The sequence below is a fragment of the Syngnathus scovelli genome, chromosome 10 (assembly GCF_024217435.2).
Source record: "Syngnathus scovelli strain Florida chromosome 10, RoL_Ssco_1.2, whole genome shotgun sequence".
Classification (NCBI taxonomy): Eukaryota; Metazoa; Chordata; class Actinopteri; order Syngnathiformes; family Syngnathidae; genus Syngnathus; species Syngnathus scovelli.
In genome coordinates, this window is record NC_090856.1 from 17,045,001 (window position 1) to 17,060,000 (window position 15,000).

Below are 15,000 nucleotides of genomic sequence, written 5' to 3' on the forward strand. Positions count from 1 at the left end.
GCGGGTGCGCGAGCTCGCCGGCCGCTGGAAGTCGAATGAGGCGCCGCGACCACCTCCGCGGTGCTTATAAACAGCCGATCCGCTCGGCGGGGGCTATTTTCGGCCACTTGGCTCGTGCGCACGGCCTCCCGGATGTGCCGGGCGGGTGCGCGAGCTCGCCGGCCGCTGGAAGTCGAATGAGGCGCCGCGACCACCTCCGCGGTGCTTATAAACAGCCGATCCGCTCGGCGGGGGCTATTTTCGGCCACTTGGCTCGTGCGCACGGCCTCCCGGATGTGCCGGGCGGGTGCGCGAGCTCGCTGGCCGCTGGAAGTCGAATGAGGCGCCGCGACCACCTCCGCGGTGCTTATAAACAGCCGATCCGCTCGGCGGGGGCTATTTTCGGCCACTTGGCTCGTGCGCACGGCCTCCCGGATGTGCCGGGCGGGTGCGCGAGCTCGCCGGCCGCTGGAAGTCGAATGAGGCGCCGCGACCACCTCCGCGGTGCTTATAAACAGCCGATCCGCTCGGCGGGGGCTATTTTCGGCCACTTGGCTCGTGCGCACGGCCTCCCGGATGTGCCGGGCGGGTGCGCGAGCTCGCCGGCCGCTGGAAGTCGAATGAGGCGCCGCGACCACCTCCGCGGTGCTTATAAACAGCCGATCCGCTCGGCGGGGGCTATTTTCGGCCACTTGGCTCGTGCGCACGGCCTCCCGGATGTGCCGGGCGGGTGCGCGAGCTCGCCGGCCGCTGGAAGTCGAATGAGGCGCCGCGACCACCTCCGCGGTGCTTACAAACAGCCGATCCGCTCGGCGGGGGCTATTTTCGTCCACTTGGCTCGTGCGCACGGCCTCCCGGATGTGCCGGGCGGGTGCGCGAGCTCGCCGGCCGCTGGAAGTCGAATGAGGCGCCGCGACCACCTCCGCGGTGCTTACAAACAGCCGATCCGCTCGGCGGGGGCTATTTTCGGCCACTTGGCTCGTGCGCACGGCCTCCCGGATGTGCCGGGCGGGTGCGCGAGCTCGCCGGCCGCTGGAAGTCGAATGAGGCGCCGCGGCCACCTCCGCGGTGCTTATAAACAGCCGATCCGCTCGGCGGGGGCTATTTTCGGCCACTTGGCTCGTGCGCACGGCCTCCCGGATGTGCCGGGCGGGTGCGCGGGCTCGCCGGCCGCTGGAAGTCGAATGAGGCGCCGCGACCACCTCCGCGGTGCTTATAAACAGCCGATCCGCTCGGCGGGGGCTATTTTCGGCCACTTGGCTCGTGCGCACGGCCTCCCGGATGTGCCGGGCGGGTGCGCGAGCTCGCCGGCCGCTGGAAGTCGAATGAGGCGCCGCGACCACCTCCGCGGTGCTTATAAACCGCCGATCCGCTCGGCGGGGGCTATTTTCGGCCACTTGGCTCGTGCGCACGGCCTCCCGGATGTGCCGGGCGGGTGCGCGAGCTCGCCGGCCGCTGGAAGTCGAATGAGGCGCCGCGACCACCTCCGCGGTGCTTATAAACAGCCGATCCGCTCGGCGGGGGCTATTTTCGGCCACTTGGCTCGTGCGCACGGCCTCCCGGATGTGCCGGGCGGGTGCGCGAGCTCGCCGGCCGCTGGAAGTCGAATGAGGCGCCGCGACCACCTCCGCGGTGCTTATAAACAGCCGATCCGCTCGGCGGGGGCTATTTTCGGCCACTTGGCTCGTGCGCACGGCCTCCCGGATGTGCCGGGCGGGTGCGCGAGCTCGCCGGCCGCTGGAAGTCGAATGAGGCGCCGCGACCACCTCCGCGGTGCTTATAAACAGCCGATCCGCTCGGCGGGGGCTATTTTCGGCCACTTGGCTCGTGCGCACGGCCTCCCGGATGTGCCGGGCGGGTGCGCGAGCTCGCCGGCCGCTGTAAGTCGAATGAGGCGCCGCGACCACCTCCGCGGTGCTTATAAACAGCCGATCCGCTCGGCGGGGGCTATTTTCGGCCACTTGGCTCGTGCGCACGGCCTCCCGGATGTGCCGGGCGGGTGCGCGAGCTCGCCGGCCGCTGGAAGTCGAATGAGGCGCCGCGACCACCTCCGCGGTGCTTATAAACAGCCGATCCGCTCGGCGGGGGCTATTTTCGGCCACTTGGCTCGTGCGCACGGCCTCCCGGATGTGCCGGGCGGGTGCGCGAGCTTGCCGCCCGCCGGAAGTCGAATGAGGCGCCGCGACCACCTCCGCGGTGCTTATAAACAGCCGATCCGCTCGGCGGGGGCTATTTTCGGCCACTTGGCTCGTGCGCACGGCCTCCCGGATGTGCCGGGCGGGTGCGCGAGCTCGCCGGCCGCTGGAAGTCGAATGAGGCGCCGCGACCACCTCCGCGGTGCTTATAAACAGCCGATCCGCTCGGCGGGGGCTATTTTTGGCCACTTGGCTCGTGCGCACGGCCTCCCGGAGTTGCCGGGCGGGTGCGCGAGCTCGCCGGCCGCTGGAAGTCGAATGAGGCGCCGCGACCACCTCCGCGGTTCTTACAAACAGCCGATCCGCTCGGCGGGGGCTATTTTCGTCCACTTGGCTCGTGCGCACGGCCTCCCGGATGTGCCGGGCGGGTGCGCGAGCTCGCCGGCCGCTGGAAGTCGAATGAGGCGCCGCGACCACCTCCGCGGTGCTTATAAACAGCCGATCCGCTCGGCGGGGGCTATTTTCGGCCACTTGGCTCGTGCGCACGGCCTCCCGGATGTGCCGGGCGGGTGCGCGAGCTCGCCGGCCGCTGGAAGTCGAATGAGGCGCCGCGACCACCTCCGCGGTGCTTATAAACAGCCGATCCGCTCGGCGGGGGCTATTTTCGGCCACTTGGCTCGTGCGCACGGCCTCCCGGATGTGCCGGGCGGGTGCGCGAGCTCGCCGGCCGCTGGAAGTCGAATGAGGCGCCGCGACCACCTCCGCGGTGCTTATAAACAGCCGATCCGCTCGGCGGGGGCTATTTTCGGCCACTTGGCTCGTGCGCACGGCCTCCCGGATGTGCCGGGCGGGTGCGCGGGCTCGCCGGCCGCTGGAAGTCGAATGAGGCGCCGCGACCACCTCCGCGGTGCTTATAAACAGCCGATCCGCTCGGCGGGGGCTATTTTCGGCCACTTGGCTCGTGCGCACGGCCTCCCGGATGTGCCGGGCGGGTGCGCGAGCTCGCCGGCCGCTGGAAGTCGAATGAGGCGCCGCGACCACCTCCGCGGTGCTTATAAACAGCCGATCCGCTCGGCGGGGGCTATTTTCGGCCACTTGGCTCGTGCGCACGGCCTCCCGGATGTGCCGGGCGGGTGCGCGAGCTCGCCGGCCGCTGGAAGTCGAATGAGGCGCCGCGACCACCTCCGCGGTGCTTATAAACAGCCGATCCGCTCGGCGGGGGCTATTTTCGGCCACTTGGCTCGTGCGCACGGCCTCCCGGATGTGCCGGGCGGGTGCGCGAGCTCGCCGGCCGCTGGAAGTCGAATGAGGCGCCCGACCACCTCCGCGGTGCTTATAAACAGCCGATCCGCTCGGCGGGGGCTATTTTCGGCCACTTGGCTCGTGCGCACGGCCTCCCGGATGTGCCGGGCGGGTGCGCGAGCTCGCCGGCCGCTGGAAGTCGAATGAGGCGCCGCGACCACCTCCGCGGTGCTTATAAACAGCCGATCCGCTCGGCGGGGGCTATTTTCGGCCACTTGGCTCGTGCGCACGGCCTCCCGGATGTGCCGGGCGGGTGCGCGAGCTCGCCGGCGGCTGGAAGTCCAATGAGGCGCCGCGATCTCCTCCGCGGTGCTTATAAAGTGCCGATCCGCTCGGCTTGGAGCTATTTCCGGCCTCCCGTTGGTGCCGGGCGGCGTGCGCGAGCTCGCCGGCCGCGATCTCCTCCGCGGTGCTTATAAACAGCAGCATGCGCACGGCCTCCCAGAATTTGAACACATTTCGTCAATAAATTTCGCATATTGAATTTTGAAGTTTAATATAATGCAACAATTGAGCTCGACTTATACAAAGGATATATCATAAAATCGTAAATTTCCGTCGAATTTTAGGGGGTCGACTTATACACCGAGTCGACCTGTACACCGGCAAATACGGTAAATACGATTAAATAAAATGATACGACTGGCATAAAAACAAATATAAACCACATAAAAATAAAAGTCACCATTACGTTGAATTATTGGGAGCACCGAGCTTGTTTCTCAGAAACGAGCCGGTCCCATCCAGGCGTAATCGGAGACAATGAAACCCGAAGTGGTTAAGTTTTGTCTTTTAATGCAGGATGCTTGGTCTCCATGTGCCGAAGCAGTTTTGAAGGCTTCATTGGCTCGCTCGCTAGTTTCAGGGGCGATTGTGTCTATAAAATGCAAAATGTTGGGTCACCTCACGGCTTACGGCCATACTACCCTGAGAACGCCCGATCTCGTCCGATCTCGGAAGCTAAGCAGGGTCGGGCCTGGTTAGTACTTGGATGGGAGACCGCCTGGGAATACCAGGTGCTGTAAGCTTTTTCTTTTTCTTATGTGCACTTCAATCGTTTAAGAAGCTATTTTTTACAACACCCATCACGAATGGCATCCGGAAACAGCAAGCCTAATTTAAACTCCGACATTGAAACTATAACACGAGTTTGAAAGCTATATTATGTGGTGACATCCACAGCATTGTAGTTAAATTTTTTACCGCTAGAGAGCAGACTATGTACAGTGAGCATGGCTCCCTGTGAACTCAAAGCAGCAGGCTTGACTTGTAAAAGAACCCAACACAACACTTCCATGAAGTAATTGTACTAAGTTCATTTTGTTTTTCCTTATTTAATCACTTCACTGGTTTCTTTTATATCAAACAAATTGTTTTAGGTTATTCACCTGACATGTTGATCCATCAGCTGATAAAGACGCGTCACCATCACATCTGTGACACTCTGATGAAGGCGGAAGAAACCGCCGAAACATGTCAGGTGAATAACCTAAAACAATTTGTTTGATATAAAAGAAACCAGTGAAGTGACTTCCATGAAGTGTTTTTAAACTTTTCAAGGCATTTATTTTGATTCAGCAAAATGCAGGTCGCAACGGCAAATTCGTGCTACCGCATAAAAAGCTGTCAATAACTTTTCATGATAGCCATGTTTCCAGAAAACACCAAAAGCCTTGGAAGAAAGCCTGTTTCGGCCCTGGTTGTAAAAAAAACAAAAAAAAACCAAAAGGGAAGGGTGACCGTCCGGGAATACCAGGTGCTGAAAGCCTTTTTTTTTTTTTTTTTCCCACGTCAATTGTGAAAGGAAACTTTTACCACAGCCATCAAGTCCCGCCGCTGCTTGGCATGGTTTCAGGGGCGATTGTGTCTATAAAATGAAAAATTCTGAGCGGTCTCACGGCTTACGGCAATACTACCCTGAGAGCGCCCGCTCTCGTCCGACCTCGGAGGCTAAGCAGGGTCGGGCCTGGTTAGTACTTGGATGGTAGACCGCCTGGGAATACCAGTTACCGTAAGCTTTTTTTTTTTTTTTTTTTTTCTTATGTGCACTTCAATCGTTTAAGCCAAGAACTTTTTACAGCACCCATCACGAATGGCATTCGGAAACTGCAAGCCTAGTTTGAACTCCGACACTGAAACTACAACACGAGTTTAAAACCTACATTGTGTGGCGACAGCCATAGCATTGCAGTTCACGTTTTTACCGCTAGAGGACAGACTATGTACAGTGAATAAAGAGCATGGCTCCCTGTGAACTCAAAGCAGCAGTCTTTACTTGTAAAAGAACCCAGCACAACACATTGCGCTTCCATGTAGTGTTTTTACCTTTTTCATGACATTTATTTTGATACAGCCAAATGCAGGTTTTGTGCACTTCACTTTTCCGTTGGGCATTCGCGTAGAACCCTATTCCAGTTACGGCCAGATTCTTTTAGACTAGTGGTCCCCAAACTTTCTTGCGCCACGGACCGGCTACGCGTCAGAAATATTTTTGCGGACCTGCCTTTATATATATAAATAAACAATAAATCTATATAAATAAATACTACATTTATAATAAATATATATAAATAGGATTAAATAAAATGATACGACTGGCATAAAAACAAATATAAACCACATAAAAATAAAAGTCACCATTACGTTGAATTATTGGGAGCACCGAGCTTGTTTCTCAGAAACGAGCCGGTCCCATCCAGGCGTAATCGGAGACAATGAAACCCGAAGTGGTTAAGGTTTGTCTTTTAATGCAGGATGCTTGGTCTCCATGTGCCGAAGCAGTTTTGAAGGCTTCATTGGCTTGCTCGCTAGTTTCAGGGGCGATTGTGTCTATAAAATGCAAAATGTTGGGTCACCTCACGGCTTACGGCCATACTACCCTGAGAACGCCTGATCTCGTCTTATCTCGGAAGCTAAGCAGGGTCGGGCCTGGTTAGTACTTGGATGGGAGACTGCCTGGGAATACCAGGTGCTGTAAGCTTTTTCTTTTTCTTATGTGCACTTCAAGCTCTTTTTTTTTTCTTTTTTTTTTTCTTATGTGCACTTCAATCGTTTAAGCCAAGACCTTTTTACAACACCCATCACGAATGGCATTCGGAAACTGCAAGCCTAGTTTGAACTCCGACACTGAAACTACAACACGAGTTCAAAACCTCTATGTACAGTGAATAAAGAGCATGGCTCCCTGTGAACTCAAAGCAGCAGTCTTTACTTGTAAAAGAACCCAGCACAACACATTGCGCTTCCATGTAGTGTTTTTACCTTTTTCATGACATTTATTTTGATACAGCCAAATGCAGGTTTTGTGCACTTCACTTTTCCGTTGGGCATTCGCGTAGAACCCTATTCCAGTTACGGCCAGATTCTTTTAGACTAGTGGTCCCCAACCTTTCTTGCGCCACGGACCGGCTACGCGTCAGAAATATTTTTGCGGACCTGCCTTTATATATATAAATAAACAATAAATCAATATAAATAAATACTACATTTATAATAAGTATATATACCGTATTTGCCGGTGTATTGGTCGACCTTTTTCGATCCAAAATCGACCGAAAAAAATCGACCTCGACTTATACACCGAGTCATAAAATTTAACTTCGTATTCATCGCTTCAAATGTGATGGTAACCAAGGCCGTTTCTCATGCATCTCATTGTGCGTTGCACTTAGAAAATTTGAACCGGGCGGCGTGCGCGAGTGCGCAGCCCGTTGGAAGTCGAATGAGGCGCCGCGACCACCTCCGCGGTGCTTATAAACCGCCGATCCGCTCGGCGGGGGCTATTTTCGGCCACTTGGCTCGTGCGCACGGCCTCCCGGATGTGCCGGGCGGGTGCGCGAGCTCGCCGGCCGCTGGAAGTCGAATGAGGCGCCGCGACCACCTCCGCGGTGCTTATAAACAGCCGATCCGCTCGGCGGGGGCTATTTTCGGCCACTTGGCTCGTGCGCACGGCCTCCCGGATGTGCCGGGCGGGTGCGCGAGCTCGCCGGCCGCTGGAAGTCGAATGAGGCGCCGCGACCACCTCCGCGGTGCTTATAAACAGCCGATCCGCTCGGCGGGGGCTATTTTCGGCCACTTGGCTCGTGCGCACGGCCTCCCGGATGTGCCGGGCGGGTGCGCGAGCTCGCCGACCGCTGTAAGTCGAATGAGGCGCCGCGACCACCTCCGCGGTGCTTATAAACAGCCGATCCGCTCGGCGGGGGCTATTTTCGGCCACTTGGCTCGTGCGCACGGCCTCCCGGATGTGCCGGGCGGGTGCGCGAGCTCGCCGGCCGCTGGAAGTCGAATGAGGCGCCGCGACCACCTCCGCGGTGCTTATAAACAGCCGATCCGCTCGGCGGGGGCTATTTTCGGCCACTTGGCTCGTGCGCACGGCCTCCCGGATGTGCCGAGCGGGTGCGCGATCTCGCCGCCCGCCGGAAGTCGAATGAGGCGCCGCGACCACCTCCGCGGTGCTTATAAACAGCCGATCCGCTCGGCGGGGGCTATTTTCGGCCACTTGGCTCGTGCGCACGGCCTCCCGGATGTGCCGGGCGGGTGCGCGAGCTCGCCGGCCGCTGGAAGTCGAATGAGGCGCCGCGACCACCTCCGCGGTGCTTATAAACAGCCGATCCGCTCGGCGGGGGCTATTTTCGGCCACTTGGCTCGTGCGCACGGCCTCCCGGATGTGCCGGGCGGGTGCGCGATCTCGCCGGCCGCTGGAAGTCGAATGAGGCGCCGCGACCACCTCCGCGGTGCTTATAAACAGCCGATCCGCTCGGCGGGGGCTATTTTCGGCCACTTGGCTCGTGCGCACGGCCTCCCGGATGTGCCGGGCGGGTGCGCGAGCTCGCCGGCCGCTGGAAGTCGAATGAGGCGCCGCGACCACCTCCGCGGTGCTTATAAACAGCCGATCCGCTCGGCGGGGGCTATTTTCGGCCACTTGGCTCGTGCGCACGGCCTCCCGGATGTGCCGGGCGGGTGCGCGAGCTCGCCGGCCGCTGGAAGTCGAATGAGGCGCCGCGACCACCTCCGCGGTGCTTATAAACAGCCGATCCGCTCGGCGGGGGCTATTTTCGGCCACTTGGCTCGTGCGCACGGCCTCCCGGATGTGCCGGGCGGGTGCGCGAGCTCGCCGGCCGCTGGAAGTCGAATGAGGCGCCGCGACCACCTCCGCGGTGCTTATAAACAGCCGATCCGCTCGGCGGGGGCTATTTTCGGCCACTTGGCTTGTGCGCACGGCCTCCCGGATGTGCCGGGCGGGTGCGCGAGCTCGCCGGCCGCTGGAAGTCGAATGAGGCGCCGCGACCACCTCCGCGGTGCTTATAAACAGCCGATCCGCTCGGCGGGGGCTATTTTCGGCCACTTGGCTCGTGCGCACGGCCTCCCGGATGTGCCGGGCGGGTGCGCGAGCTCGCCGGCCGCTGGAAGTCGAATGAGGCGCCGCGACCACCTCCGCGGTGCTTATAAACAGCCGATCCGCTCGGCGGGGGCTATTTTCGGCCACTTGGCTCGTGCGCACGGCCTCCCGGATGTGCCGGGCGGGTGCGCGAGCTCGCCGGCCGCTGGAAGTCGAATGAGGCGCCGCGACCACCTCCGCGGTGCTTATAAACAGCCGATCCGCTCGGCGGGGGCTATTTTCGGCCACTTGGCTTGTGCGCACGGCCTCCCGGATGTGCCGGGCGGGTGCGCGAGCTCGCCGGCCGCTGGAAGTCGAATGAGGCGCCGCGACCACCTCCGCGGTGCTTATAAACAGCCGATCCGCTCGGCGGGGGCTATTTTCGGCCACTTGGCTCGTGCGCACGGCCTCCCGGATGTGCCGGGCGGGTGCGCGGGCTCGCCGGCCGCTGGAAGTCGAATGAGGCGCCGCGACCACCTCCTCGGTGCTTATAAACAGCCGATCCGCTCGGCGGGGGCTATTTTCGGCCACTTGGCTCGTGCGCACGGCCTCCCGGATATGCCGGGCGGGTGCGCGAGCTCGCCGGCCGCTGGAAGTCGAATGAGGCGCCGCGACCACCTCCGCGGTGCTTATAAACAGCCGATCCGCTCGGCGGGGGCTATTTTCGGCCACTTGGCTCGTGCGCACGGCCTCCCGGATGTGCCGGGCGGGTGCGCGAGCTCGCCGGCCGCTGGAAGTCGAATGAGGCGCCGCGACCACCTCCGCGGTGCTTATAAACAGCCGATCCGCTCGGCGGGGGCTATTTTCGGCCACTTGGCTCGTGCGCACGGCCTCCCGGATGTGCCGGGCGGGTGCGCGAGCTCGCCGCCCGCCGGAAGTCGAATGAGGCGCCGCGACCACCTCCGCGGTGCTTATAAACAGCCGATCCGCTCGGCGGGGGCTATTTTCGGCCACTTGGCTCGTGCGCACGGCCTCCAGGATGTGCCGGGCGGGTGCGCGATCTCGCCGGCCGCTGGAAGTCGAATGAGGCGCCGTGACCACCTCCGCGGTGCTTATAAACCGCCGATCCGCTCGGCGGGGGCTATTTTCGGCCACTTGGCTCGTGCGCACGGCCTCCCGGATGTGCCGGGCGGGTGCGCGAGCTCGCCGGCCGCTGGAAGTCGAATGAGGCGCCGCGACCACCTCCGCGGTGCTTATAAACAGCCGATCCGCTCGGCGGGGGCTATTTTCGGCCACTTGGCTCGTGCGCACGGCCTCCCGGATGTGCCGGGCGGGTGCGCGAGCTCGCCGGCCGCTGGAAGTCGAATGAGGCGCCGCGACCACCTCCGCGGTGCTTATAAACAGCCGATCCGCTCGGCGGGGGCTATTTTCGGCCACTTGGCTCGTGCGCACGGCCTCCCGGATGTGCCGGGCGGCTGCGCGAGCTCGCCGGCCGCTGGAAGTCGAATGAGGCGCCGCGACCACCTCCGCGGTGCTTATAAACAGCCGATCCGCTCGGCGGGGGCTATTTTCGGCCACTTGGCTCGTGCGCACGGCCTCCCGGATGTGCCGGGCGGGTGCGCGAGCTCGCCGGCCGCTGGAAGTCGAATGAGGCGCCGCGACCACCTCCGCGGTGCTTATAAACAGCCGATCCGCTCGGCGGGGGCTATTTTCGGCCACTTGGCTCGTGCGCACGGCCTCCCGGATGTGCCGGGCGGGTGCGCGGGCTCGCCGGCCGCTGGAAGTCGAATGAGGCGCCGCGACCACCTCCGCGGTGCTTATAAACAGCCGATCCGCTCGGCGGGGGCTATTTTCGGCCACTTGGCTCGTGCGCACGGCCTCCCGGATGTGCCGGGCGGGTGCGCGAGCTCGCCGGCCGCTGGAAGTCGAATGAGGCGCCGCGACCACCTCCGCGGTGCTTATAAACAGCCGATCCGCTCGGCGGGGGCTATTTTCGGCCACTTGGCTCGTGCGCACGGCCTCCCGGATGTGCCGGGCGGGTGCGCGAGCTCGCCGGCCGCTGGAAGTCGAATGAGGCGCCGCGACCACCTCCGCGGTGCTTATAAACAGCCGATCCGCTCGGCGGGGGCTATTTTCGGCCACTTGGCTCGTGCGCACGGCCTCCCGGATGTGCCGGGCGGGTGCGCGAGCTCGCCGCCCGCCGGAAGTCGAATGAGGCGCCGCGACCACCTCCGCGGTGCTTATAAACAGCCGATCCGCTCGGCGGGGGCTATTTTCGGCCACTTGGCTCGTGCGCACGGCCTCCCGGATGTGCCGGTCGGGTGCGCGAGCTCGCCGGCCGCTGGAAGTCGAATGAGGCGCCGCGACCACCTCCGCGGTGCTTATAAACAGCCGATCCGCTCGGCGGGGGCTATTTTCGGCCACTTGGCTCGTGCGCACGGCCTCCCGGATGTGCCGGGCGGGTGCGCGAGCTCGCCGGCCGCTGGAAGTCGAATGAGGCGCCGCGACCACCTCCGCGGTGCTTATAAACAGCCGATCCGCTCGGCGGGGGCTATTTTCGGCCACTTGGCTCGTGCGCACGGCCTCCCGGATGTGCCGGGCGGGTGCGCGAGCTCGCCGGCCGCTGGAAGTCGAATGAGGCGCCGCGACCACCTCCGCGGTGCTTATAAACAGCCGATCCGCTCGGCGGGGGCTATTTTCGGCCACTTGGCTCGTGCGCACGGCCTCCCGGATGTGCCGGGCGGGTGCGCGAGCTCGCCGGCCGCTGGAAGTCGAATGAGGCGCCGCGACCACCTCCGCGGTGCTTATAAACAGCCGATCCGCTCGGCGGGGGCTATTTTCGGCCACTTGGCTCGTGCGCACGGCCTCCCGGATGTGCCGGGCGGGTGCGCGAGCTCGCCGGCCGCTGGAAGTCGAATGAGGCGCCGCGACCACCTCCGCGGTGCTTATAAACAGCCGATCCGCTCGGCGGGGGCTATTTTCGGCCACTTGGCTCGTGCGCACGGCCTCCCGGATGTGCCGGGCGGGTGCGCGAGCTCGCCGGCCGCTGGAAGTCGAATGAGGCGCCGCGACCACCTCCGCGGTGCTTATAAACAGCCGATCCGCTCGGCGGGGGCTATTTTCGGCCACCTGGCTCGTGCGCACGGCCTCCCGGATGTGCCGGGCGGGTGCGCGAGCTCGCCGGCCGCTGGAAGTCGAATGAGGCGCCGCGACCACCTCCGCGGTGCTTATAAACAGCCGATCCGCTCGGCGGGGGCTATTTTCGGCCACTTGGCTCGTGCGCACGGCCTCCCGGATGTGCCGGGCGGGTGCGCGAGCTCGCCGGCCGCTGGAAGTCGAATGAGGCGCCGCGACCACCTCCGCGGTGCTTATAAACAGCCGATCCGCTCGGCGGGGGCTATTTTCGGCCACTTGGCTCGTGCGCACGGCCTCCCGGATGTGCCGGGCGGGTGCGCGAGCTCGCCGGCCGCTGGAAGTCGAATGAGGCGCCGCGACCACCTCCGCGGTGCTTATAAACAGCCGATCCGCTCGGCGGGGGCTATTTTCGGCCACTTGGCTCGTGCGCACGGCCTCCCGGATGTGCCGGGCGGGTGCGCGAGCTCGCCGGCCGCTGGAAGTCGAATGAGGCGCCGCGACCACCTCCGCGGTGCTTATAAACAGCCGATCCGCTCGGCGGGGGCTATTTTCGGCCACTTGGCTCGTGCGCACGGCCTCCCGGATGTGCCGGGCGGGTGCGCGGGCTCGCCGGCCGCTGGAAGTCGAATGAGGCGCCGCGACCACCTCCGCGGTGCTTATAAACAGCCGATCCGCTCGGCGGGGGCTATTTTCGGCCACTTGGCTCGTGCGCACGGCCTCCCGGATGTGCCGGGCGGGTGCGCGAGCTCGCCGGCCGCTGGAAGTCGAATGAGGCGCCGCGACCACCTCCGCGGTGCTTATAAACAGCCGATCCGCTCGGCGGGGGCTATTTTCGGCCACTTGGCTCGTGCGCACGGCCTCCCGGATGTGCCGGGCGGGTGCGCGAGCTCGCCGGCCGCTGGAAGTCGAATGAGGCGCCGCGACCACCTCCGCGGTGCTTATAAACAGCCGATCCGCTCGGCGGGGGCTATTTTCGGCCACTTGGCTCGTGCGCACGGCCTCCCGGATGTGCCGGGCGGGTGCGCGAGCTCGCCGCCCGCCGGAAGTCGAATGAGGCGCCGCGACCACCTCCGCGGTGCTTATAAACAGCCGATCCGCTCGGCGGGGGCTATTTTCGGCCACTTGGCTCGTGCGCACGGCCTCCCGGATGTGCCGGTCGGGTGCGCGAGCTCGCCGGCCGCTGGAAGTCGAATGAGGCGCCGCGACCACCTCCGCGGTGCTTATAAACAGCCGATCCGCTCGGCGGGGGCTATTTTCGGCCACTTGGCTCGTGCGCACGGCCTCCCGGATGTGCCGGGCGGGTGCGCGAGCTCGCTGGCCGCTGGAAGTCGAATGAGGCGCCGCGACCACCTCCGCGGTGCTTATAAACAGCCGATCCGCTCGGCGGGGGCTATTTTCGGCCACTTGGCTCGTGCGCACGGCCTCCCGGATGTGCCGGGCGGGTGCGCGAGCTCGCCGGCCGCTGGAAGTCGAATGAGGCGCCGCGACCACCTCCGCGGTGCTTATAAACAGCCGATCCGCTCGGCGGGGGCTATTTTCGGCCACTTGGCTCGTGCGCACGGCCTCCCGGATGTGCCGGGCGGGTGCGCGAGCTCGCCGGCCGCTGGAAGTCGAATGAGGCGCCGCGACCACCTCCGCGGTGCTTATAAACAGCCGATCCGCTCGGCGGGGGCTATTTTCGGCCACTTGGCTCGTGCGCACGGCCTCCCGGATGTGCCGGGCGGGTGCGCGAGCTCGCCGGCCGCTGGAAGTCGAATGAGGCGCCGCGACCACCTCCGCGGTGCTTATAAACAGCCGATCCGCTCGGCGGGGGCTATTTTCGGCCACTTGGCTCGTGCGCACGGCCTCCCGGATGTGCCGGGCGGGTGCGCGAGCTCGCCGGCCGCTGGAAGTCGAATGAGGCGCCGCGACCACCTCCGCGGTGCTTATAAACAGCCGATCCGCTCGGCGGGGGCTATTTTCGGCCACTTGGCTCGTGCGCACGGCCTCCCGGATGTGCCGGGCGGGTGCGCGGGCTCGCCGGCCGCTGGAAGTCGAATGAGGCGCCGCGACCACCTCCGCGGTGCTTATAAACAGCCGATCCGCTCGGCGGGGGCTATTTTCGGCCACTTGGCTCGTGCGCACGGCCTCCCGGATGTGCCGGGCGGGTGCGCGAGCTCGCCGGCCGCTGGAAGTCGAATGAGGCGCCGCGACCACCTCCGCGGTGCTTATAAACAGCCGATCCGCTCGGCGGGGGCTATTTTCGGCCACTTGGCTCGTGCGCACGGCCTCCCGGATGTGCCGGGCGGGTGCGCGAGCTCGCCGGCCGCTGGAAGTCGAATGAGGCGCCGCGACCACCTCAGCGGTGCTTATAAACAGCCGATCCGCTCGGCGGGGGCTATTTTCGGCCACTTGGCTCGTGCGCACGGCCTCCCGGATGTGCCGGGCGGGTGCGCGAGCTCGCCGGCCGCTGGAAGTCGAATGAGGCGCCCGACCACCTCCGCGGTGCTTATAAACAGCCGATCCGCTCGGCGGGGGCTATTTTCGGCCACTTGGCTCGTGCGCACGGCCTCCCGGATGTGCCGGGCGGGTGCGCGAGCTCGCCGGCCGCTGGAAGTCGAATGAGGCGCCGCGACCACCTCCGCGGTGCTTATAAACAGCCGATCCGCTCGGCGGGGGCTATTTTCGGCCACTTGGCTCGTGCGCACGGCCTCCCGGATGTGCCGGGCGGGTGCGCGAGCTCGCCGGCCGCTGGAAGTCGAATGAGGCGCCGCGACCACCTCCGCGGTGCTTATAAACAGCCGATCCGCTCGGCGGGGGCTATTTTCGGCCACTTGGCTCGTGCGCACGGCCTCCCGGATGTGCCGGGCGGGTGCGCGAGCTCGCCGGCCGCTGGAAGTCGAATGAGGCGCCGCGACCACCTCCGCGGTGCTTATAAACAGCCGATCCGCTCGGCGGGGGCTATTCTCGGCCACTTGGCTCGTGCGCACGGCCTCCCGGATGTGCCGGGCGGGTGCGCGAGCTCGCCGGCCGCTGGAAGTCGAATGAGGCGCCGCGACCACCTCCGCGGTGCTTATAAACAGCCGATCCGCTCGGCGGGGGCTATTTTCGGCCACTTGGCTCGTGCGCACGGCCTCCCGGATGTGCCGGGCG

General features: G+C 63.9%; 2 non-coding genes and 1 pseudogene across 2 annotated transcripts; all 3 read left to right on the top strand.

Moving 5' to 3' along the window:
- The first annotated feature begins 4,325 nt into the window (after nucleotides 1-4,325).
- Nucleotides 4,326-4,444, top strand: LOC125976551 (5S ribosomal RNA). Its single transcript, XR_007484424.1, has one exon. It is a non-coding gene; the product is annotated as a 5S ribosomal RNA (ribosomal RNA).
- Nucleotides 4,445-5,315: 871 nt separating this feature from the next.
- Nucleotides 5,316-5,434, top strand: LOC125976386 (5S ribosomal RNA; annotated as a pseudogene).
- An 843-nt stretch (nucleotides 5,435-6,277) lies between these two features.
- On the top strand, nucleotides 6,278-6,396 carry LOC125976320 (5S ribosomal RNA). Its single transcript, XR_007484243.1, has one exon. It is a non-coding gene; the product is annotated as a 5S ribosomal RNA (ribosomal RNA).
- Nucleotides 6,397-15,000: the final 8,604 nt, after the last annotated feature.